Source organism: Podarcis erhardii (genome assembly GCF_964252035.2).
Source record: "Podarcis erhardii genome assembly, chromosome: 7".
NCBI classification, from domain to species: Eukaryota; Metazoa; Chordata; class Lepidosauria; order Squamata; family Lacertidae; genus Podarcis; species Podarcis erhardii.
This window is the reverse complement of record NC_138511.1, coordinates 80,499,438-80,525,931: the sequence shown is the minus strand read 5'-3', so window position 1 is coordinate 80,525,931 and position 26,494 is coordinate 80,499,438. Positions and strand designations below refer to the sequence as shown.

General features: G+C 42.3%; 1 long non-coding RNA gene across 3 annotated transcripts in view; it reads left to right on the top strand.

Moving 5' to 3' along the window:
• Window positions 1–1,014: 1,014 nt before the first annotated feature.
• Window positions 1,015–26,494, top strand: part of LOC309346221 — a 40,557-nt gene continuing 15,077 nt past the window's right edge. Inside the window, exons 1-5 of one of the 3 annotated variants that reach the window (XR_014158487.1) lie at window positions 1,015–1,107; window positions 1,672–1,782; window positions 7,489–7,635; window positions 13,283–13,414; window positions 13,954–14,376. This is a non-coding gene — a long non-coding RNA (uncharacterized lncRNA). Of the gene's footprint in view, window positions 1,108–1,671; window positions 1,783–4,694; window positions 5,024–7,488; window positions 7,636–13,282; window positions 13,415–13,953; window positions 14,377–26,494 lie in introns of those variants that run through there. The other 2 variants (XR_014158486.1, XR_014158488.1) reach the window with 2 other exon arrangements.

Genomic DNA, 26,494 nt, shown 5'->3' with positions numbered 1-26,494 from the left:
CTTAATTCATTCCAGAGGTTCATACTTAACCTGAAACTGTTCTTAACCTGAAGCACCACTTTAGCTAATGGGGCCTGCTGTCACTGCTGCGCCGCTGGAGCACGATTTCTGTTCTCATCCTGAAGCAACGTTCTTAACCCGAGGTACTATTTCTGGGTTAGTGGAGTCTGTAACCTGAAGCGTATGTAACCTGAAGCATATGCAACTGTACCAGACTTTTAGAAGACATCTGAAGGCAGCTCTGTTTAGGGAAGCTTTTAAAGTTTAATAGACAATTGTATTTTAATATTTTGTTGGAAGCCGCCCAGAGTGGCTGGGGAAACCCAGCCAGATGGGCAGGGTATAAATAAATTAATTATGATGATGATGATGATGATGATAATAATAATAATAATAATAAGAAGTTTAAGATATCATTCCTCATTAAAAATATAGCCTTGTATTAGTGGAGTCATGATGTGATTAATGAAGGTAGGGAAATTATTTTGCTGTGCATAAACAGCATGAGTGGCTATACTATGTAACTAACACCTTTGAATTCTTTGCTCAGTATTTCCAAGATGATGTGTGTTCTAGCCACTTGAACGTAGAAGGAAATATTCTAATAGCAGTCAAACTCCAATTGTCTCAAAGGGGTGTTCATTCAGTGTACTTTCTGAAGAAGAGTGGTTCCGTAAGAGTGGCTCCCATTGTGGTGAAATTGGGGTGGGATAGACTGGAAAGTTATTTGGTGAATTTTCATGGGCTTTCCAAAGGTGATTTAAGGATTTAAAATATATGTTTCTTATCCCTGAGAATGCAAAAGAAGAGGCAGCTGTCAGAATTTCATACAGTTCCCAAAAATGACTTAATGCAATGCTTTGTGTTCCAATATAAAATTACAAGATGTTTGGGAAAGCATGCAATCTTTACTGTCATCATTTCCCACCCCCTCACTGGACCAGTTCTGCCTAGGGCTCCTCTTCTTAGCCTATAAATCCTCCAAGTCAGCCTCTTCCTCAATCAGTTACCTGATTCTTTGAACTGAGTTCTCCTCAGCTTTTGATCTCTCCAGCACTATGAAGATCTTCCTGAGTATTTGTCTCTTCTTGGCCATCCTTTCTGAAGGTAAGTAGGAAGCCGCAATCTTGAATTGCTTTTTCAAATGTGGGAGGGGATATTAAGCGGGCTAGAGAAGGCAAACTGATATTGGCTCTAGGAAGGATAAAGGAAGCTAAAGATACTGGAATACTGAGAATATGGACTCCAAATTTTGGAAGACAGCTTTGTGGAGTGTAATTCTGTTTCATGAGGTTGGCTTTCTTCACATACAACATGTGTGCTGCCTGTGAAAGTATGCAATGGGACTGCTAAAATCCCATTGTGCACCTCATTGTGTGTTATGGGGGAGGACATCCCTGCTTTAATGTATGCATTCATAATAGTAAAATGGATGAAGACTGTGTGTCTCTCCATCTTTCTGTCTGGAGATGTTCCTGTGTGTGAGATAGGGGGAAGATGTGTGTCAGTGTGCATACCTACATCAACCCACCACTACATGTGGATCCTGAGACCAATAAGGCTGCTCATGTCCGGCTTGGAAGATTGTATCCACGTGGGAATGTAGATTCCATTTCTCAATGCCTGAGGAACTGATGTATTTGGTGCTGAATATTTCTTTTGTCTCTGCAGTGACAGCTGAGATATGTAAAGTAAAGAAACTAAATGATAGTGTTTCAAAAGGCACCTGTGAAACTTCCGAAGGTGGCAGTTGCTTTCTTCGTGTTATTGGCAGAAGATTTTGTGAGTATAAATCCTTTCTGTCAGATTAAACCTGAGTGTGTGGGTCCATCATTTGGACCCTGACATATCCGGGGGGGGGGGGGGGCAGAATGCGGATCTCACCCAGTGTTGAGAAATTCTTTTTTTCCAACAATTAATTAAATATTAGTAGAATTAAAACTATATAAAATATGTGTAAAATGTATCAATGATTACAATAAAAGTGGTATCAACCTTTTCAATAAAAACAGTAATTCCTCAAAAGCCTGTTGAGACAAGGTCTTCACCTGCCAGGAGAAGGACAAGATGGGAGGCTATCTAGCTTCTCCTGGGAGGGATTTCCAGTGTTGGGAAGCAGGCAGTGAAATGGCTCTTTTCCATGTCAATAACTAATAAAGTATGCAGCCTCCCCCACACCTTTCCATAGGGCAGCCTCTTAGCCTTGGAGAACCACTGGCAACCTTCTTCTGAGCTTTACCACCTGATTACTGTTAATACATTATGCATGAATATTCAGGCCTCATCTTTCTCCGGCCTTTGCCTCACAGCTCCGTCACCAACTGGTTTTCCCAATGGCCAAATCCTAAGTAACAATACCTCACTGGCAGGTCACTCTCCACTCATTAGTACCCAACATAATCAGAGTCTACTCTTTGTGGGTTCAAATACAAGTGATGCAGTGGTCAAGTGTGTAGCCCGTGATGAATACAAGAAAACATGTGTTCAACCATTGATCAACCAGTCCTCCTGTTGGTTGAAAGACAGTTGGGAATGACCAACGTTAGAGTTCACCTATGGCAACATCTAGCAAACCCCAAGAAGCTACTGGTAATAGTTGCTCTTTTGCCTGATCCCCTGAGCTGGGTGTAGGGATAAAGATTGCAGTCTTTCCAGATGGCATGATGTTTTGGGGGAAAGGGGCTTCCAATCCCATTGTTGGGAAAATTGAAAAGGTTCATAGACTGGAGGTATGTCTCCCAGAAAACCATAGGTCCTAGGCTCAAAAGAATATGGAATAATCCAAATGATACAGTTCCATGAAATTAATATTTTCTCTATCGTTCCCCCATTATTTATTTATTTATTTATTTATTTATTTATTTATTTATTTATTTATTGGAAAGGAATGATTCCATATTCATTTTAAGGCAGAATATTTTATACCCACACAGGTGGAAGTACCTACTTTACATAACAAATGCCAATCAATATGGGGGAAATACTCAGACTCACTCCCCACATATCCAGTAGTGACATCTCAATATTTTCCAGCTTGCAGCAACCATATGATGGTTGGACAACATGGAATGACTGTGCTACTTATGCCACCCTGAAAAGTATTTTATGGGACCTATGTTTGATTTATGGGTGGTGTTTGCAGTGATTTTATTAAACTCACAATTTAAGATTTTATTTGGGATGAACCCAGGGGCATAACTTGCACACTGCACACAATTTACCCTTCCTTGACTAATGTAATTAGCGAAACCAAGAAATTAGCTTGTGTTATGTGGCATCTATTGACAAACCCAGCATAACGCACAACAATATTCAATATTTATCATTTTCTCCCTTTTCCCACTCTTGTGGCCTATGAGACACCTGAGCATGCTGATGAACCAAGAGCAGGAATAACATTTAGGTTGACATAAACATCACTAGGACTAAATTAACAACAGCATTTTCTTTATTTTTCCCCTTTGGGGGAGAAAACTGCAATCACTAAGGAATAGAAATCTTTTTAGTTATAAAGTATAAAAAAAAATAATGAAACAGCCAGGAACAGAGCCAAGAGGAGCTGCATGTTTGGCTCTCCTATTTCCTAAAAGCAAAATATTTTCATTTTAAGATATAGAAAAAGGGAATAAATGAGGAACCAATGTATAGAAAAATCCACAGAAATAAGAAAATTAATCTCCCCCCACATTTTGGCACACAGAATGGTACAGTATCACAGGAGATAAGCAAGTCTCCAGGCTTGGTGTAGGCATGGATAGAAGTGATGACCTCAGGAATTTGGGCACCTTTTAATATCTGAAAGGAAATAAACTTGAAGAATTTCATAGTCAGATACCACAACATAACCAGACATGAATTTATCACGGTCATTTGTTTTACAAAAGTCATCAATATACAGAATCAAGTTGAAGAAAGGAACATCATTAAGATATGGATGAGGTGTGACACTGAATCGGAACCTTGTTTGCTACTTTTACAGGAGCTATTAATCTATAAATCAAATCAGGTTCAGGGTAAAAACAAGAAAAGGAAAATGAACTAAATTTCATGGGGGGGGGAGTTGCAAGAATAGGCTGATCCAGCAAACAGTGGTTACAGTAGTAGAAGCTAATAAATAAATAAATAAATTTTTATTAGTTTTCAGAATTTTAACAAAACAATCCAGATCATTTAAATTTAATACAATTTTTTTGTTTACAAAAAAGGTTTCCTGCTCCTTTCACAAACATGTGTCCATTGCTTCCTGATATTGCCACATTCATTCTTCTCTTTTAATCACCTCCTTCTATTAGTCGTAATCCATTTCCCTAGCTAACATTCTTGGTTTTTTTACACACAGCACCATTGATATTTTCCAAACATATAAAATAACCATCTCACACGTGCAGCCTTTTCAGAAGTCTGTTCACAGACTTAGAGTGGAGAGAGATTAATTGCTAACTTTCTCAGTCCATTCTATTCCTTTGAAAACATCCCTTCTGTTTTTCAAGGACGTTCCGAGTTATATATAACTCCCGAAAAGATGCCTTCTCTGCCATTAAAATCCTGGGGATTGTTTTCCACAGCTCGCAGTTAAAAATCAAAATCATATTTATAAACTCCTGGGAAGTCTAATTACCGTACTTTTCTCTCTATAACATGCAGATTTTTTCTCTTTAAAAGTAAGGGGAAATGTCTGTGCGTGTTATTGAGCGAATGTGTGTTCCCTTGAGCCAACTGGCCCGAGTGCAGGGGCAAAAATCAGGCAAAAATGTGATTGCGCGTACGTCAGGGAGGAGGGACGCCTGAAGAGAGGAAGCTGTTGCTTTCCTGCATTCTGCCTCAGGGTCTTACTGCTCACCCCCTTCTGTTTTGGTTGTTGTTTGCTCAAACAGAACAAAGAGCAGGGAAATCCCCTCCCCTCCAGGCAAGCAGAGGGGAACAGAAAGGATCGCGTCCTTCCTTCTAATTCCTCTCCGTGCTCCGGTGCTGCTGCGTCCAGGGAAGCATTTTAGGGACTCGCAGGCAGCTGGAAAACATGCAGGTGGGAGAGAGAGAGAGAGAGAGAGGGATGGCTTGGGTGGTTGGGCGGGGGGAAATTTTTGCCTTCCTTTCCTCACTCCTGTTAAACCCCTCTCCTGCATTCTTAGCCAGCTGCTTCTCTGCACACCCCTCTCGTGCTCCTTGTCCCTTCTGTGTTTTTCCTTCCCTCCCCACTTAAAACATGGTTACAAAGCACGGATCCACATGGATCCTCAGGATCTTTGCATTGGGTCACCCCAAATTCACCATCAGATCACATTACATGTCCATGGCTACAGCCTGCACCAAAAAAATCACGCACCCACTGTTGCCTGGGGCTGCAATGGTGCAAAAACATGGTTACAAAGCATGGATCCACAGGGATTCTCAGGATTTTTGCATTGGGTCACCCCAAATTCACCATCAGATCACATGTCTGTGGCCACAGCATGAGGCACAAAAATGATACACCCACTGTTTCATCCAGAATTTCCCCCCTTGTTTTCCTCCTCTAAAAACGATGTGCTTGTTATGGTCAGGTGCGTGTTATAGAGCAAAAAATACAGTAGCAGTCCTTAGGAAACCACTCTCTCATCCACTCTTTCTTCATACAGTTCAAAGAAACTGTATATAAAATCCATTCCTCTTCAGTCGAGAGGGGAAGATATATATATATTTGTAAAACCCTTAATTGGGCATAAATCATTGGTCCTCTCTCTTCCTCCAGATAACAGATAACCTCTAAATGTCTGCACATTATTCTTTTGTGTTGCAGGAAAGGTCAACGGGGGGGGGGGAGCCATTTAGAAACATTGCTTTGCCTCCCCTCCCATTCTGGCTATTGTAAGTATTTTTGAGCTTGTTGAAAATCATTAAGATAACTTCAGGGCTCAAGTCCAGTCCTTTTGGCAGCTGATTAGTTGCAGCCCTTTACCATATGCCATTACAGGAGTGCCCCATAATTAATGCAATATTCCGAATTCTTGAGGAACTGATCACAGATCATGCCAGAAATGGAGGTTTGTCCATGGCAGGGACACATTTCCCAGGCTGCACCCGCACTGCCTTTCAAGCTAGGAGATATGAGTTTAAGTGACACCGTGGGATACCGTGCACTCCCCAGACCCCTGGAAAGCATTGCCAGGAATTTTACCTCATAAATCCTGGCTTTCCCCTGTCCAGGCAGCTACCCTGCCCTGGAGGGCAGAAGAGCTCAACCACCATGACCATGATGTCAGGCCGGAAACCAAAACCTGATTAGTTTTAATTAGTTTTGTCTTTTGTTATTTTTAAATCATTTTTATTGAAAGTTTTCAGCATAAAATACAATAAAAGCCAAGCTAATCTAAAGAAAAAGGATACATAAAAGCAAGAATAAGAAAGGAATAAAATAAAGAAGTGAAGGAACAAGAAATGAAGAAGAAATACAAAGCTCTCTATCACAGTTATCAGACGCCTGACATTTCAAACGAGTTTCTTAGAATGGAGGTTTTCCTCCCAGAAACCTAAAAGGAAAGGATGTAGGCTCCAAGTGAAAAGATAGGCCTATAATGAAATGCAAATCTGCATAGGCACAGCCTCAAAAATAAGGAGGAGACTGTAAAGAACCACATCCAAATCAATGTTGGGGGTTTTTATACACTTCTAGATTACACGTGATTTCATTTCACCAATCAAAGGATCAAAGGAATCTTAATAGTTGAAACCAATTCTCTTTCTGTTCATACAATGGCCACAATAGATTCTAACAATTTGTCCTTTTCACTGTTATGGAAAGCACATTTGCTACATACCATACCCAAAAGTAGCTAGTTCTGTACTCTAAAAGGCAGGCTGATTGGCCCCCTTGTTCTTTTGAGTTTCTCCTTGCACAGGAATGTCTGCAAGAAACCCATCAGACAACCAAACCAAACCCATCCACAGTCATGCTGGGCTGCAAACTGCACTCCTGGAAAGGAGGGATGGAATGGAGATTCTCAAACCAATCAGAAAGAATCTACCCGATCCAGGCCACCCCACCTCTTGTCAAATAGGCCTGTTAAATATATAGAAGCAGCACAAAACTCCAGACCCTTTTGGTTACAATCTGACAGCAGCTGAACCTACAAAAATATTTTTCATGAAAAAGGAAAACTTATTCAGACATTTCCCCATAGAAAGATGCATGGAAAAAGATTTATTCCCTTGAGATATGCAGTCAGAAGTTAGATCAAGAGAAGGAGAAAATTAGAGGAAAGAGAAAACTGTATTCTCCACTCTCTAAGAACTATCCTGGAATATTCACATGGTTTGGCAGAGTAATTTATACGGATTCAGGAAGAAACTACTTTAACAATTCGCTTGCTTAATTCAGTACTTGCCAGATTCTTTTTCTTTATTCACCCATTTGCACAACGTATGTTTATAAGGGAGCATCACAAAAAAATCATTCAGGAGAGTAATGATTTGAATTTTAGCTGATCTAGGTATTCGAATTATCTCTCACAGATGGCTCTACAAAGCTTGAAACTGAAATGGGATGTACTACAGATTGCACCTCAGGGAACTACATTTTCACTTCAGGAAAAGATCATTTCTTGCGAGATGTCAGGTTCTGCTGTCATGCTAGAGACTGCTACAAGAAATTTTTTCAAAGTAAGTATATGCGTGTTTGTATATATCCTCAAGCATAAATAGCATTGAGGCTTTAAGGGTTTTCCTTGGTTGCTGTTAGACAAACGATATCAAACAGATGGCATTGGAGATCTTCGATGAAGCCCAAGATAGATCACAGCTTCCCTGTAGCTGGTTAGAGGACACCAAAGGTGGTCCCCATGATACCTCATAGTAAGGAAAAATGTAAAGGTAAAGTACCTCTAGACAGTTAAGTCCAGTTGAAATTAACTATGTAGTGCAGCACTCACCTCACTTTTTTTAGGCCGAGGGAGCTGACATTTGTCTGCAACAGCTTTCCAGATCATGTGGCCAGCATGACTAAACTGCTTCTGGTGCAATGAGACACTTTGATGGAAGCCTGTAAAGGTGGTGTTTCCCCTTCGCAGTAACACCCCAGCACAGTCAGCTTCGTATTTACAGTCTTTATTACATATATACAAGAAATAGCTACAGTTCAGAATTACACTTCCAAACCCGTTGAGTCAGATTTGGGGAGTGGCTTCCTATGATTCCCATGCCAACAAAGTAGGTGTGGGAATTGCGTGAGACATCTTTGATCCTTATGTTTCATTTCCCTCCTTGTCTGTGCTGATTTGAAAGCCCCCTCCCTTCCTGAGTCTGAGCTTCCTTCCGAAGCCTCTGGGTGCTTGCAGGGCTCTTCATCATCCCTGAGCCCCTGCTCTCCCTGGTGACTCTCCACACCCTCTTCCGCTACCTCTGTCTCTGGGTGATTGCGGGGCTCTTCAGCATCCCTGAGCCCCTGTTCTGCCTCTTCTGTCCTTTGCTCCTCCAAATCCTTCTTGACATAACCCTCCGTCTCTAAGCCCTCCCCAATCCCCTTCCTCCTCTCTGTCTGCAGGGGGAAGGTCCAAATCTTCCGGTAGCTCTATCTCTTTGTCACTGTCCAAACTACTCTCTGGCTCTGCCCAATTCCTAGGTTTGGGCTTGTGGGGGTGTCTCCTGTGAAACTCCCTCTGCAATCGTGGCACATGGACATGCTCCAACAGTTCCCAGGAGTTCTCGGCTGATGAAAAGCCTTTCCAAGCTACAAGGTATTGTAGTTTCCTCCTGTGCCATCTGGAATCTAAGATTTCCTGAACTTCGTACTCCTTCTCTCCTTCTACCAGTGTAGGAGGGGGAGGATGTTCTGTCCTCTCCCCCTGGTACCTGTGTGCTGGAATAAATGGAGACAGCAAAGCCCTGTGGAATACTGGGTGTATCCTCATTGTCTCTGGCAACCAGAGCCTAAAGGACACCAGATTAATCTCCTGCACCACCTCAAACGGCCCCAGCCTTCTTGGCTCTAGCTTCTTGCACCTCCCTTTGAATGGCTACCCCTTTGAGGACAACCACACCTTGTCTCCTACCTGGATTTTCTCTCCCTCCTGCCTATGTGCGTCTGAGGTCCTTTTGTAAGCTGCCTTCGATGTTTCCAGGTTTTCTTTCACTATCTTATGCAAGTACTCCATTTCCTCCACAAACTCCTCAGCTGCTGGTACTGACAGCACCTCTTCCCTACCCAGAAAGGCCCTGGGATGCACATCCTAGTTTGCCACAAAAGGTGCCATGTCCATGGATGTGTGCACTGCGTTGTTGTCCGCAAACTCGGCCAGGTTCAACTTCTCTACCCAATCGTCTTGCTGGTAGCATGTATAGCACCTCAAGTATTGTTGCAAGGTGGCATTGGTCCTCTCTGACCTCCACCCCTAACAACTGCATTAACTTCCTTCAGAAATGCAAAGTAAACTGACTTCCGCGATCCGTGATTAGCCTTAATGGCATACAGTGCAACTTAAACACATGATCCAACTAACGACCCTGCTGTCTCCTGTGCGGAAGGTATCTTAGAGCAAGGTACAAAATGTGCCATCTTTTTCAGCACATCTACCACCACCCAAATAACTATTTTTTTTCTGTGACACTGGCAGGTCAGTAATAAAATCCATGGATACCACTTCCCACAGTTTACTTGGGGTGGGTAACAGTTGTAACAGCCCAGCTGGGGCTGTCCTTTGCCCTTTGGCTCTCTGACAGACTTCACACACCCTCACGTATTCTGCGGTATCCTCCTTAATCTTGGGCCACCAGAATTCCCTAGTGACTAGGTATATGGTCTTGCTGTGACCAAAATGCCCTGCAGTGGGGCTATCATGATGCTGCCTGAGAACTTTGGCTCGTAGCTCATCTCCTGCTATGTACAGTATCCCCTTGTAATAGAGAAAGCCTCCTCTCTCTTCAAAACCACCTTCTCTACTTCTCCCTTGGCTCAGTTCAGCTAACTTCTTCCTTGCATACCCATCATCAGCAGTTAACGTCTGTAGCTCCCTATCATTTACTACCATTGCTGCACACTGCCACTGCTCTGATTCAAACGTGTGCCTTACTGTTGGAGGTGACTGTTCCTCCAAATACTCCGGCTTTCTCAACAGCACATCTGCCCGACCATTTGCTCTTCTGGCACATACTCTAGCTTAAAATTGAACCCAGGAAAGAATTCTGCCCACCTGATTTGCCTTTGGTTTAACTGCCGAGCTGTTTTCCAGTATTCCAGATTCTTATGGTCTGTGTGAACCTTTAACTGCCATTGCACACCTGCCAAAAATGCTTCCAATTTTTGAACACTCCAACTATGGCTAACAGTTTGCGGTCCCAAATCATGTAATTCTGTTCAAAGCGGTTTAACTTCCTAGAGTGAAAGGTGCATGGTCTCCAGTTTCCTTCTCTATCCTGCTGCAGTAACACCGCCCCTGTGGCCTGATTTGATGCATCTGTTTCTATTCTCCCTGACAAAGCCAGAAGGCATGGGAAAATTGTTTACCTAGAAATAACTCCACTTCTGGAACACCAGCTACATTGTGGCATCCTGGCCCTTCTAATATGGTGTTGGCACAGTTTTTTCTGAGGGGATGCAGGGGTACACATACCCCTAAACAGTTTGTGAATCTAAGTTTGGCCTCATTGAGGGGCGGTATTTCAATATGAGTAGGAAAATGAGAATACCCCTAAACATTCCCGGATCATGTGGCCAGTATGACTAAACTGCTTCTGGTGCAATGGGACACTGTGATGGAATCTAGAGTACATGGAAGCACTGTTTACCTAGTAGTAACTCCACCTCTGGAACACCAGCTACAGGGTGACATCCTGGCTTTTTGAATATGGCATTGCAAGATCCCTCACCCATGACCTTGGGGAACAGGAGGCTGAAAACTTTCAGTAATGCTCCCCAGATCAAAGAAAGTAAAGTGAAAAGGACAAGAAAACAAAAGCCAATTAAGAATGCAAAGGTCTTAAATAACAGGCTTAACTTCCATAGACTGTTTGCATTGCTAGGGAATGAAGGGAAGTCTCCCAAACTAACCTAAGCAAATACAGTGGTGCCCCGCAAGATGAATGCCTCGCAAGACGGAAAACTCGCTAGACGAAAGAGTTTTCCGTTTTGGAGGTGCTTCGCAAAACGAATTTCCTATGGGCTTGCTTTGCAAGACGAAAATGTCTTGCGAGTTCCTGCAAGTTTTTCCCCTTCCCCCCCTTTTCTAAGCCACTAAGCCGCTTATCCGCTTATCCGTGGTGTTTTAGGGGAAAATTACTGGTTATAATGTGGTTTGGGGATAGATTTGTGAGCGGAATAAAGGCATTATATATAAGGAGCAATTTGCAAACATAATAGTATCTATCAGAAAAATGCATTATTGTTAAGGGAACAAAACAAGGTTGCTTTCAATGTTAATGCTTATTATAGGGTAAGAAGGGGTGTGTAGGGATATTAGAGAAAATAATGATATATGAAGCCTCCAAGTGGGCCTTCAAACTTACAAACTGAGGGCATTTGCAGTTGATGTGGTATTGTTCCTGGAAAACCTGTTGGAAAGTGTGGTTAAGGTATTGGATGTAATAAAGCAGTGTGGTAATTTAGCAGGAATTTTATATAACTAAGAATAAGACTAAAATGTTAACAAAAAATATAAACCGGCAAGGTAAAGAGAAGCTGCAAGAAATAACTATATTAAGATAGAAAAGAAGGTGATAAATTTGGATATCTGGATAACAAATATGAATGCAAATCTGTTTCAAAATTATTCCCTGAATGTGTGGAGTAAGATTAAACAAGAAATAGGAAGCTGGAGTAGAATGAAACTTTCTCTTTTGGGAAGAATCTTGGTGATAAAAATGAATATTTTGCCTAAGATGTCATTTCTACTTCACACAATTCTGGTAATAAGTAACATGGACTTATTCAAGCAATGGAAAAAAGAATTAAACAACTAACAGATGTTAAGGAAAGAGATGGATTCTCATTGCCAGATTTAAAATTATATTATGAAGCAGCCTGTCTGATTTGGTTAAAGGAATGGATATCTTTACAGAATACAAATTTGTTAGATTTGGAAGGATATGGGAATCGGTATGGGTGGTATGTTCACCTGTGGTATGATAAGATAAAGGCACATTGAGAATTTTTAAATAATTGTATAAGGAGAAGTTTGTATAATGTGTGGACCTAATATCAAGACTTACATGAAAGGAAGACATATCATGTTTTTTAGGAAATGCAGGTTTTAAAAAGTTAGAAGAAAATGGAGATGGGTGATACCCAAGCTCACATTTCTTCTGACTTTTCCAATATTTTCAAATTAATGTGTATTTTTAAAAAAATGTATTAAAAGGTCTTATGGATCGAATTTCTGACGTTGAAAAAGTTCTGCTTTAAGGAAAAGAAAAAATGATTAAAATGTATGAAATGTTACTAGAATGGACAACAAAAGATGAGCTGGTAAAATCTGCAATGATGCAATGGGCTAAAGATCTAGCACATAATATAGAAATGGATGCATGGGAAAGGTTGGAAAAATTGATATGAAATGTATTGCCTGTTATACTCTCAAAGGAAATTACATGGAAATAATGTATAAATGGTATTTATCAAATTGGCTAATAGTTGCAAATAATTGTTGAAAGTATAAATGGGTACATGGAACTTTTGTTTATAAGTGGTGGACTTGTAAGACAGTGAAGGGTTTTTTTTGGAAAATGACATATGATGAGATAAAAAAAGATGTCTGAAGTGATTATATACAAAAAACAAAATCTCCTGGAGTTTATGGGGAAAGAAGTTCAAAAAAATAAGATTAATTTGCTTCTGTATGTAACACCAGGGGCTAGGATTCTCTATGCACAAAAATGGAAGGAAGTAGAAGTTACCACCAAAGAAGAATGGATAAGTAAGGTGATGGATTATGCAGAATTGGCAAATTAACAGGCAAAATAAGAGAATCTAAGAATGATTGCTTTGTGGAAGAATGGAAACCCGTTTAAGACTATTTAAGGAATTATTGTAGGATGAACTCACGAGCAGGATTTGAAACATGAGCAGCATAAGAAATTAAAGAATAAAGTATTGATGTGTTGGTATATACGATAGAAGGTATTGTGCAGCAGAGAAAAAGAAGTAAAAACACCATGGAAAATGGGGTGGGGAGTCTGAAAAATTGATTATGCATTGATGCATAGATATCAATTTTTTGAAAACATAATAAGAAATTATTACACTGCAACAAAAGGAAGGTAGGGAGGGTGGAGAAATGGGCCGAAACCGTGCGTTGATTTTAGTGGTTGTTTTCCACAGTGCGACAACCTGAGTTAAATGGGCAGGAGTGTCCGACCTGTTTTCCTTCTTTCTCAAAAGCCTGTAAGGGCTCAGAGACCATCAAGTGTTATGATGATCAGACCCAGTGCATAGAGTTTGTTGTTGATCATGGTAAGTAGCATAGCCAGCCAATGAGGTGGAGACAGGGTGGTGGGCTGCTCTCTTGCTCTGTTGGTGGCTTTCTGTCAGAAAATGCACTAAGTGTTGGTAGGGTGAAATTCTCTTTTTCTGAAAATATAACTGCATTAAATTATCTTTGTTCTGCATATATATAGATGAGACACCATATTTCTGGGTTAGGGGTATGAGAAGGAAGCAAAATAATCTGTTTGTTTAATCATGTGTAAAACTGCCTTTTAAAAGAAAGTTTTCACTAACCTTTTAGAAGAAGTAAAGACAGCCATGGACCACCGATCTGGAAAGCAATATTGATGAAGATGGGCCCCTGTAACATAATAAAAAATGGATATTTCTTTTTCTAAATTTTAAACATCTGTGTCAAATTGATCTCATGTATGATTCTGAGATGCCTTCTATACTTGCTCAATACACTTCACAAAAATTAAAATGCTCCTATTCTCTCTTCTGCACACAAACTCACCTGTTACTACCCAGGAACTCATGTGAAAATATCTCTTTTTCTTTACTAGATGACAGTGCAATTCCCGAAAAGGATTTCCACGGCTGTGCATCACCAAAATTTTGTGCAATGGCCAAGAATTCAATGCATTTTTATGCCTTTTCAGGCACTATAACCAAAGCACGATGCAGTGATACTCTGCCTCTCCTAGAGCAGCTGAACTTTGAAGGGTAGTTAGGAGAGAGCAATGTCTTCTTTCTTTTGGTTCCCACTGTTTCTTGCAGCAGTGGAGGTGGAGTTGCTTGCCCGGTGGCGGGAGAGGAAGAGCTACTGCACAGGACTCCTGAACCCTCTATTTGGCTTTTAATGGAGGGTGAAAGGGATGCAGGGATGCAGGGAATAGATAAGTAGGAATGTGGGGCTTGAGGGCTCTATCTCATGATAATATGGTATAGGGTTAAATTTATCTTTGTTCATAATCAAAATAAATTGGTGTGGCAAATAAAAACTGTGTTTTGTGTCTGTATTCATCAAATTAATAATATTTGTTAGCTGCAGTGGCAAAGAGGAGTGTTTTTAAAAAGAACAAATGGGTAATGATTAGTTATTTTATTGATTTATGAAATGTTTATACCACTCTATATTTCAAAGAAATATTTGAGTGGTTTACAATATCATAAGGGCATCACAAAAGATCAGACAAATACAGTAAAAAGGTTCCCACCCAACTTATCAAGATGAAAGATTGAAGAAATCTCCAAAATGCAGTCCACCAAGGGTATTTGTAGCTGCTTTTTTTGTAGATTTGCACCCAGTGCAGCCTACTACTGTTTAGCAGAGCTCTGGAGAGCCAGCGAGAGATTCAGGAGTCAGGAACATAAGAGGATTTTTGCTGGATTGCATCAAAGGCTCCTCTAGCTCAGCATTCTGCTCCCAGAGTGCCTAACAACAGAAAAGAAGACATGAGACCAATAATCCTCTTTCACCTGGGATCGCCCTAACTAGTTTAAAGAGTGGTGGAAGCTGGTCACCATGTGTGGCATAACCCTCCCACTGAAAATGTCAAGCAATTAACAAGAGGCACTCCCAGAAATCCCAAATCTACACACTATGTTTCCATTTCTGGCAATCCCTTATTCTCTGGCCGACCAACTTTTTGCAATGCAGGAATCTTTAGCCCAACATGGGGTTCGCACCCACAAACCAGTCTCATGCTCTGCCAAGTGAGTTATCCCACTGCTTGAGCATTTCCTCCTGGTCTAGTGCAAAACTGCAGTATTTCAAGTGCAGAAATCTTTTAATATATGTATTGCAATTAGGGAAGCATGGGGGGGGGGAGAAAGCCCCAGATTAATAAATGCAACTAAGTGTTAGTTTCTGATTGCCACTAAGCAGTGCTTTAGAGTCACAAGGCTCTGTTTTGATTCCACACATTCCATGCTGTTGGAAGTCTCATGGGAGACAGGAGACGGATGTGACGTTAGTGGTTTCCTGTTCCTTTGTTCCTTTGTTTCAGTTGCTCTCTGCTTTCATAAAGAGAGGATGTATTTTTCTTTGCTGTCTGCGTAGAAGATAATAAAACTCTTTAGCCATGTGGCTCATACTATCTCATCCTTCCGCATGCTTCCATAGAAGCTAAAGAAGAGCAAGGAAAGCTCTCTAGCTGTTTAGCAGGTTGAGGGTTAGCTGTTAATGTTCTCAGTTCTGTCAGATGCCTGACTTCAATCACAGAAAGAATCACCTTCTATGTCCTTGTTAATCTACGGGTCTCCATTTTGTGTGAGGTTTTTGTTCTCAAGCAGCCAAAGACAAAGGATGCACTCTTGGAGCAAACAGCTTTGGGCTGGAATGAAGGCCAATGGCGTCCATGTACAGAGAGACAGATCTATAATTTTTGGTCTGCTATAATTTTTTTTTTGTATTTTGTAAGTTGCTTAGCCTGTGCTAAACAAGCACAATATATTCTATGCAACTATTTGGGTTGTATCACTATTGTTTTTGTTCTGTTTTGAAGACAGTTCTGCAAGTAAAGCTTTGAATAATAACTAAGGGTCTGGGTTGTCTGAACATTTTTTTTTTAACAAAAGGAGTTGGTCTTTATGCATACAATTGCTTCTGCAACAAATCTTGGCCGGAATGCGTGAGGCCTGCAACTGACAAACTATAATTCTGTCTTATCACTCCTCCTGTTTTTGTGTGGAGTTTAACTGACATATGTCTATGTTCTGCTGCTGTTGGTGGGGAGGGATTTCTTACCTATGGGCTGGAAACGTTAAAACCTTTTTTTTTAAAAAAACTCATTGTTCAGGGTCTTCCGTTCTTTGTCCTTAGAGAGGTTGAATCTTTGTTGCAACAAATAAATGACCAAATGCTTACTTAGCCTGCTTTGCTTTTTATATTCCACTTTATTTCCCTGCTCTGACTGAGCAAACCTAGCAGAACGTAGTGAGATTTTGTGTCTCTTAGTACGGGGGGGGGGGGATTAGCTGTAGCAGCAATCCCGCTTTTTGTGTAACAAAAGGAGAGTAAAAAAGCCAGGGAGGAAGAAAAAAGTGAGTGATAATGATGCGTGTGCAAAGGAGACTGCAGAATAGGAGAGAGGAGAAGAGGTGGAAATGGGAGATCTGTCTGCAAGGAAGAGTGGAGGTAAGTAAAGTACAGGAGAGGAAAGGAAGAGCAGCTGAAAACAGGTGTGTAAGGGGGGTTGTGAAAATAGAAGGCGTAGCAAAAAATTAAAACAAATACTGTGCACCATGAAAGCTTACCACCCTACTTATTAAGAGGGGGATATTGAATAAAATTCTAAAGCACAGTCCACTGGGGGCATTTGTAGCTGCCTACCAAGCACAGTCCACTGGGGGCATTTGTAGCTGCCTACCAACTTTACTGTATGCTTGTGAAACAGGCGAACTAATGCCAGTGTACTGGAAGAAGCAAAGATCATCAGTGTTGAAACGATGATTCTTCTACACCAAATTTGTTGGACTGGTCATGTTGTGAGGATGACTGATTATCATCTTCCAAAGCAACTCTATTCCAAACTTAAAAATAGAAAGCATAATGCCAGTCATCAACAAAATAGGCTTAAAGACTCTCTCAAGGCAAATATTTTTTTTAAAAGGTAGTATAAACACCAACAATTGGGAAACACAGGTCTGTGAGCTCTCAAGTTGCAGAACAGCCTTTACCAAAGGTGTCATGGACTTTGAAGACGCTCGAACTAAGGACAAAAGGGAGAAATGTGCTAAGAGGAAGCCATGCTTGGCAAACCCTCACCATGATCAACTCCCCTTGGAAACCTATGTCCTCACTTTGGAAGGGCATGTGGATCCAGTATTGGCCTCCATAGTCACTTACGGACCCGCTGTTAAAACCATGTTTATGTAAAACAAACTTACTCGGCTACAAGGGGTCGCCAAAGAAGAAAACATGATGTAAAATGGCAGGACGGGGTCCAGTGCTCCCAGGCTGCAACTCTGCACATAGCCACCTTAACTCAGCCAAAGGTTCAGGGAACTGGAAGGGACAGCATGAAGGCTTTGCCCTCGTTTGGTCTTCCTTGGGGTTGGAATGTGGAGAGGGAGCAGAATCGAAAGGAAAGGAGAAGAAAGGAAAGGAAGATAAGTTTCTCTGGCCAAGCTGGCAAAACCTTCACTGAATGAGCAGAGGCAAGCAATTGGAGAGGATCCTTACGTTGGCACACAAGAGAAACAGAGAAGCAGAAATAGGAGAAATAAAGGGCAAACTGTTCTGTATTGAATCAATATAGGACACAACATTTTACTTTGAAATGAGGGACAACCCTGTATTAAACAGGATAGGTGGCAACCCTATATCCCACCCCAAAAATTGCACCAACATTTTCTCTCCCCTTTGATAATTCTCTAAGGAAACTTCAGTTCTAATTAATTGTTGGAGAACACTTAAAAAAAACACAAAAAAAAATAAAGGGAATTTTGTTATTTGTAAAATTGATACATTTAAGCAACTCTCTGAGCTACCGTATTTTTCACTCTATAGGACGCACTTTTTCCCCTTTAAAAATTAAGGGGAAATTGTGTGTCTGTCCTGTGGAGCGAATGCAGGCTCCTTGGCTTCAGCGATAGCAATGCGAAGCCTCCGAAGCACAGAGGGAGCGCTCCCTCCGCACTCCTTGGCTTCACATTGCTTTTGCTGAAGCCTGGAGAGCTGAAGCCCTCTCACTCTCCAGGCTTCAGGGATAGCCACCTGAAGCCTCCGGAGTGCAGCGGGAGGTCCTGCTGCACTCCGGAGGCTTCGGGTTCCTTTTGCTGAAGCCAGGAGACCAAGACTCTCCTGGCTTCAGCAGAGAGGGAGAGCTGTGCAGCGCCCCTTCAGCGAACGGGAGGAGAAATGGAAGGGGCTCCGTTTCTCCTGCTGCTTCGCTGAAGGGGCACTGAGCAGAGAGGGGAAGATTTTTTTTCTTGTTCTCCCTATCTAAACCAAGGTGCGTCCTATGGTCGGGTGCATCCTATAGAGTGAAAATACGATATGTGGTGACCCTCTTGTTTATTCCCAAGTGGTGCTGACCTGGCCTTCTACCTCAAAGTACTACCCTGGGGGAAAGACCCCCCTTCCACCATCTTTTCCGTGATCCAAAGAAATGGGTGGCATTTCGCTCCTGTCCCTGGAGAGAGAGGTTCCGGGGTTTGCCCTGAAAGCACTTCATGGTGGCATTAATCCACGCAGGTAACATGCTGCGCCCCCCCCCCTTTCATGGCCCTCTTATAACGCAGAAGATTACCTACAAAATCAAGAGGGAAACGAAAAGGCTGCTGCTTGCTTGTTTCTTTTAAGTTCGCATTAAATATGAGGGTGTGGGAATCTGGAGCCCGGAAAGGGGTGGGTTCAATTTGCGCCTTCCCATGCCTGTTGCACTTTTGCCAGCCCTCTGCTTCCCATGGGCAATGACGGGCAAAACCCTTGGGGGTGGCTGGCGGCAGACAGGGCTGGTGGGTGGGGGGCATCCTCCTGGAGAGGGGTCAGCCGTGCAGATCCCACCTCTGTGCCTTCTTCCTTGGGGGAGATAAGGGAGCGCCCGGTCGCTGCACGCTAACTCTGTGGGGGCTGCAACTCCCTCCTCCGCTTCCCCCCAAGGAGTCTGCACTTTGGAGTGCACAAGGCAAAGGCTCATCCCGTTCCCTCAAATCTGGGGTTATTAAGGGGGGTAATGTTGTTGGGGGGCTACCTGTCCCCACGAGTCTGCATGCCCCCTCGCCTGCAACCCTGGGGGGGCATTCCTCTTTCTTTCTTTCTTTCTTTCTTTCATAACTATTAATCTTCAAAAATGACAAAAAATAAACAATAACAACAATACAAAAACAAAACAAAAACAAAGCAAAACAAATTGACTTCCTTGTAGTCCCTTCTTTGGTTCCATTCCTTTTCAATATACTGCATTTCTAATGTTCAGTTTGAACCTTATTTAAATTACTTATTAAGTAATTTTTAAAACCCTGCTAATGTATTAACTTGTGTATTATTATTATTATTATTATTATTATTATTATTATTATTATTTATTATTATTATTTATTTATACCCCGCCCATCTGGCTGAGTTTCCTCCACCACTCTCCCCACAGCTGGTTCTCAGAAGCAGACATTAAGAGCCAAACTGCCACTGTATAACAGTGTATAACCACTGTATAGCAGTGTCCCCAGCTTCCAGCCCCTCTAGACAGTCTAGAAGCATGTTATGGTCAATGGTTTCAAAGGCTGCTGAGAAATCCAGCAGAACTAGGAAACAGCTCTCACCTTTGTGCCTAGCCCACCGGAGATCATCAACCAATGCAACCAAGGCAGTTTCAGTCCCATGGTGGAGGTAACAGATTGGAATTGATCCCATGTAACATGACTAGACAGGACTCTAGCACTCTCCCAGCCCTGCTCCCACAGTGGAGTCTTCCTCCTTCCGAATTTGAGCAACTTTATCACCGGGGGGGGGGGGTGCAGCGGGGAGGTCGGTACACCAAAAGGAATCCTGTACTACTCCTATTGCCCTATTGCCCAACTTCCAGAACATGCACTCCGAAAACTGGGTCTTCCCAATAGGACTCCTGGTATAAACTAATGTCTTCCTAAAAATCACTGCAACCCCTCCTCCCCGCCCACATGACCAGGGGTGTTGTGCATAAGAGAAACCTGGTGGACAAGCAGCAGCAAGGACAAGCCCATCTGCTTCATCCAACCAAGTCTCTGTCACACATGCCTGGTCAAATCCTCCATCCACAATCAGGTTGTGGATGGCAGTGGTTTTATTCATAATTGACCTGGCATTGCACAGCAACACTTTCAGGTCATGTGGGTTTCTCTTGCTGATTCCAGTATCCTTCTGGTCAGGACCAGACCTGGAGGCAGGGATAGTCCTCAAACAACGACTAAGCCTGCCTCCTTGGTAATGTCATGGTCTGGTCTTAGCTTAACTCCTTCTCCAGCCCGTGATCACAGATTGGGTGTCCCAATACATACCTCCTGTGGAACCTGCCCTAGCCATTCTGTTGGCTGAGACTCACTCCCAGGCAGCCCTGACCCTTCTTTTTAAAAAGCAAAATGCAAACTATACAACTATACAAACAATAACTTAACAAAATAATAAAAGTAAAAGCAAAACAAGAAACAATTAAGCTAAAATTAAACTAAGCCGCAACTAAACATTTGTCCCACCCCAAACAGAAAGAAAATAATAAAATTATATATACCACCATTTGAGGTGCAGTGGATTAAGAACACTTAAAAAACATTTTTGCCTCTTGCTGCAGAGAGCTGTTCAGAGTATGTGTGAGTGTAGACCCTGCCCCTTGGGTCCAAGAGAATTGGCTGAAGGAGGGAGTGGTCATCCCAAACACTCACAGGAGCACCAACAGCAGCATATACAATGCTTCTGTATATATGCATTAAACATGTTCCATTCTTCCTTAAATTTGTTGTCATCTCTTCCTCTTAATTTCATTGTCAGTTTTGCCATTTCAGCATATTCCATTAATTTAACTGGCCAATCTACTTTAACTAGGACATGTAGTTGTATACATAAACAAATTCTTTTGTGATTTTGGTAGGTCCGCTCCTATAATACCTAATAGGAAGGTTTCTGGGCTTTTTTTAAACAAAGGTTATTTTAAACATCTTCTTTATTTCATTATAAATCATTTCCCAATATTTCTTTATGATTTTACAATCCCACCACATATGAAAAAATATCCCTTCTGTAATTTTACATTTCCAACACTTGCTTTCCTTAGACTTATACATTTTTGCTAATTTAACAGGAGTTAGATACCATCTATACATCATTTTCATATAATTTGCTTGGATTGCTACAGATGCTGTAAACTTTATGTCATTCTTCCATAGTTTTTCCCATTCCACCATATGAATATTATGACCCACATCTTGTGCCCATTTAATCGTAACAGACTGAACCTCTTCATCTTTCGTTTCCCATTCTAGCAGCAGATTGTACAATTTCAAGATTTTGCGTCATTTTCTATTATTTCTCTCTGAAAAGTTGAAATTTCATACGAAAATCCTAACTTTTTATCATTCTTAAATATTTCATTTAGCTGAAAGTATTGTAACCAGTCTGTTATGTTCTTTCTAATTTTGTTAACTTCCTTCAATTTTATTAGTAACAATTCTCTATACGTAACCCATTTAGTGTCCATATTTAATTTGGCGGGGGCCTTCCACACCACCCCCAAGCTACAGCCCTGCTCCCGAGTAGGAACAACAAACTGGTAGGAGGCCCCAGGCACATCAAAACCCGACACTCACCCAGCCTTGCGCTCGCTTGCCAGTGTCACCATGGCTCTAATTACACCCGAGACCAGAGCAGGAAGGCAGGTTGGCCACAACAAAGCATGGTGGTGGGGAGGCAGAGCTGGTGCAGAGGTGGCCTGGGGACATAGTGAAGACCAAAGCAGGGGCATGAAAGAGTCTGCTCCCAGAGGCTTCTTGGCTTTCATATCAGAGGAAATGCAGCCATTGTGTCTACAAGCCTTCTCTCATAACAATAGAACCTGTGGACAAGCAATGAAATGGAAGGAGGGTAAATTCAGGACAAATAGATGCAATAACTGCATCACACAGCAAGCATTTAATCTTTGGAATTGGGTATCAGAAGAAGTAATGGTGGCCAACAACTTGAATGTGCTAAATTGCGGATTACCCTCATCCTCCATGAATTTGTGGATTGATGGCTACTAAACTTGATGGTTAAGTTCTATATCTGCCATTTGGGGCAATTTGGCACTTAATGTCTGCTGCTGGGAACCAGATGTGGGGGAGTGGTGTTGTTCTCAGGTCCTGCATGCTGGCTATGCCAGGCGTCTGGTTGGCCTCTGTCAAAATGGTTTTCTTGAACAGATTTAGCAGGCTGTTGCAAGTTGTGGCCAGCTGAAATTTACAGGAAATCATCTTGCAGCAGCCAAACTCCTTATTGGCTTCAAGTGTGGCTCACCCAGTGTACCTGCTGAAGAAGAGCCGTTCCATAATGTACCTGCTGAAAAACTGGTTTTGTCATAATTTTCTCTAATTGACACAATTGCTCATGTGGCTGAGTGAGGGAAGCCAAAAGAGACAACAGTTTGAGAAACTATGAAGTCATTTTATAATCAGTATCTGGGGTTCGGATCCCCTGGCCTGGGAGCCAAATGCAGCTCCATATCTCTCTATCTGCAATCTCAGTAAAGCATAAGAGAGGAGACTTTGACAGAATGTGCACCTCCTTTATAATCTACATGGAGCAGGACTGTTGGCACTTCAATTTTTATCTGATTTATTTATTAAATTTCGATCTCAGCATTCTTCCCAAAGGAACCCAGGCTGAATATTTAAATGGTTCTGCATAGTGAAAGACTCCTGAGGATGCCTAGCTGTCATTGGATAAGAAGCCAGATCTGGTAAAAATCTGCAGGAAGCAGAACTAGGTGTTAGATGTAGAATCCCCAGAGTGGCTGGGGAAATGCAGGAAGGTTAGCTGGGTATAAATAATAAATTATTGTTGTTATTAAATAACAACAACAACAGCAACAATTTATTATTTATACCACGCCCATCTGGCTGGGTGGCTTCCAACAAAGTATTAAAATGCTTTGTAGAATTCAGAACTGGGGGGGGGGTGCTACCCCTCTTTTACCACAGCTTGGTTCTGCTGCTGCAAACTGATATTTATTGGATGGATTAATTGGATTTTATCTAACATATGTTTTAACCGCCTTGAAGAGGAAAAGCCACTTCAGAGCAGCTTATAAAACAGAACACAGCAAAACATACTTTATTTATTTATTTATTTATTTATTTATACCCCTCTAGTCTGCCTGAGTTTCCCCAGCCACCAGGGCGGCTCCCAATCAAGTGTTAAAAACAAAACAGCATAGAATATTAAAAGCTTCCCTAAAGAGGGCAGCCTTCAAATGTCTTCTAAAAGTCTGGTAGTTGTTTTTCTCTTTGACATTTCTCTTTGACATCTGGTGGGAGGGCGTTCCACAGGGCGGGAGCCACTACCGAGAAGGCCATCTGCCTGGTTCCCTGTAACTTGGCTTCTTGCAGTGAGGGAACCGCCAGAAGGCCCTTGGCACTGGACATCAGTGTCTGGCCAGAACGATGGGGGTGGAGATGCTCCTTCAGGTATACTGGACCGAGACCGTTTAGGGGTTTAAAGGTCAGCACCAACACTTTGAATTGTGCTTGGAAATGTACTAGGAGCCAATGTAGGCCTTTCAAGTTATGTGGTCTTGGTGGCCACTCCCAGTCACCAGCCTAGCTGCCACATTCTGGATTAGTTGTAGTTTCTGGGTCACCTTCAAAAGTAGCCCCACATAGAGCGCATTGCAGTAGTCCAAGCGGGAGATAACTAGAGCATGCACCACTCTGGCGAGATAGTCCGTGGGCAGATAGGGTCTTAGCCTGCGTGCCAGATGGAGCTGGTAAACAGCTGCCCTGGACACAGAATTGACCTGCACCTTCATGGACAGCTATGAGTTCAAAATGACTCCCAGGCTGTGCACCTGGCCCTTCAGGGGAACTGTTGCCCTATTCAGGACCAGGGAGTCCTCCACACCTGCCCGCCTCCTGTCCCCCCAAAACAGTACTTGTCAGGATTCAACCTCAATCTGTTAGCCGCCATCCATCCTCCAACCGCCTCCAGACACTCATATGTTTAAGGTTACTGAATTCCTGTTGTGTGACTCAGCATTCTTCAGTAAAAATATACCCTTGTATTATTAGTGGAGTCGTGATGAGATTAATGAAGCTATTGAAATTATTTTGGTGTGCATAAACAACATGAGTCTCTATCCTATGTAACCAAGACCTTTGAATTCTTTGCTCAGTATCTGCAAGATGATGTATGTTCTAGTCACTTGAACTTAGTGGGGAATATTCTGAACCAAAGGCAAATTTGGTAGGAACAGTTTTTGGCCAGGTTCAGCTTCAGAGTGCAGTACGTGGCCAGCAGTCAGAACCAGGGTGTGGATGACCTTTCCAGAAAGCTGGAGTATCAAGGAGAAACACTGGCTCCCGTGTGTCAGCTTATCCTAAAGCAACTGCAGTTAGCAGTGGGCACTGTGGCAGAGATGTCCAAGTTTCAACGGAAGATAGCGGAAGAGTTTGTGGAGAACAAGCTACGGGTGCTGCTGAGAGATGCAGACAGTGCTGAGGGGTACAAGGGAAAGGATGGCTTGCTATATAAAGGAGAGGCAATCTACATTCTAGAAGCGAAAATGCGATCCAAGGTCCTCCGACAGTGCCATGATAACCCCACAGCTGGACATTTTGGACAGTATAAGTCACTATACCAAGCGACGAGGCAATTCTGGTGGCCAGGAGTGAGAGAGGAGACTAAGGAGTATGTGAAAGCCTGTGAGATCTGTCAGCGGACCAAAAGACCCAGAGAGGTGCCCACTGGGTTACTGCAACCACTACCGACACCACAAGGTCCGTGGGAAGTGACAGCTATGGACTTCATCATCAACCTACCACTGTCACAGCAGCAGACTGTGATTTGGGTGGTAGTAGACTTGTTCACCAAGATGGCTCAGTTCGTGACATGTAAGAGGCTGCCCATGGCACAGGAGAGTGTAGCTCTTCATGAAACATGCATTCAGGTTGCATGGATTGCCTTTGAGGCAGTTCACCTCATGAAAACTCATGCAGTTGCTCAAAGTAGAAATGTGTCTCACTTTGGCTAGGCACCCACAGACGAACGGGGAATCAGAAAGGACCAAGGCCACATTGCAGCAGTACCTTCAATGCTATGTGAACTATCAAAAAGATGACTGAGTGTCCCAACTGCCTTTGGCAGAGTTTTTGTATAACAACACCCTGCACGCATCTACTCAGCAAACTCCCTTCTTCATCAATCACGGATGCCATCCATGCACCATTTCTTCACAAGCAGACAGATTGATGCCAGCAGCAGAGGAATTCATGGAGATGGCAGCCCTGCACAGTTTGTTAATGGAGCAGCTAGAGTTGGATAAGGAGGCATACAAGAGAGGGACAGATAAACACAGCCAACAGGGTGAATAAATAAGGTTGTAAGACAAGGTGTGGTTGTCCACAAAGGATTTCCCCAAGAAGGGTAGATGCAAGAAGAGGACCCTCAGCCGGTGGGGCCTTTGAAGTAATAGAGTACTTGAACTTGGTAGGAAATATTCCAATAGCAGTCAAACTCCAGTTACCTCAAAGTGGTTTCATTCAGGGTACTTTCTGAAGAAGCATGCTTCTGTAAGAGTGGTTCCCAGAGGCATTGTGTTTAAATTGAGGTGGGACAGAGTGGAAAGTTGTTTGGTGAATTTTCATGGGCTTCCAAAGGTGATTCAAGTACTTAAAATGTATGTTTCTTATCTCTGAGAATGAAATGGAAGAGGCAGCTGTCAGAATTTCATACAGTTCTCCAAAATTACTTAATCCAATTTCTACTCCGTGCTTTGTGTTCCAATATAAAATTACAGGGAGAAAGCATGCAATCTCTATTGTCATCATTTCCCACCCCCTCACTGGACCAGTTCCGTGTACCTGGAACCCTCAGGCTCCTTTCTTGGCCTATAAATCCTCCAAGTCAGCCTCTTCCTCCATCAATTACCTGATTCTTTGAACTGAGTTCTCCTCAACTTTTGATCTCTCCAGCACTATGAAGATCTTCCTGAGTATTTGTCTCTTCTTGGCCATCCTTTCTGAAGGTGAGTAGGAAGCTGCAATCTTGAATTGCTTTTTCAAATGTGGGAGGGGATATGAAGCGGGCTAGAGAAGGCAAACTGATATTGACTCTAGGAAGGATAAAGGAAGCTAAAGTTATTGGAATACTGAGAATCTGGACTCCAAATTTTGGAAGACATCCTTATGGAGTGTACTTCTGTTTGATGAGGTTAGCTTTCTTCACATACCGCATGAGTTCTGCATGTGAAAGTATGCAATGGGACAGCTAAAATCCCATTGTGCCCCTCACTGTGTTTTGTGGGGGAGGACATCCCTGCTTTAGTGTAAGTGTAAAGTGTAAAATGACAGTAAAATGGATGAAGGCTGTGTGTCTCTCCATCTTTGTGTCTGGAGATGTTTCTATGTGAGAGATAGAGGGAAGATGTGTGTCAGTGT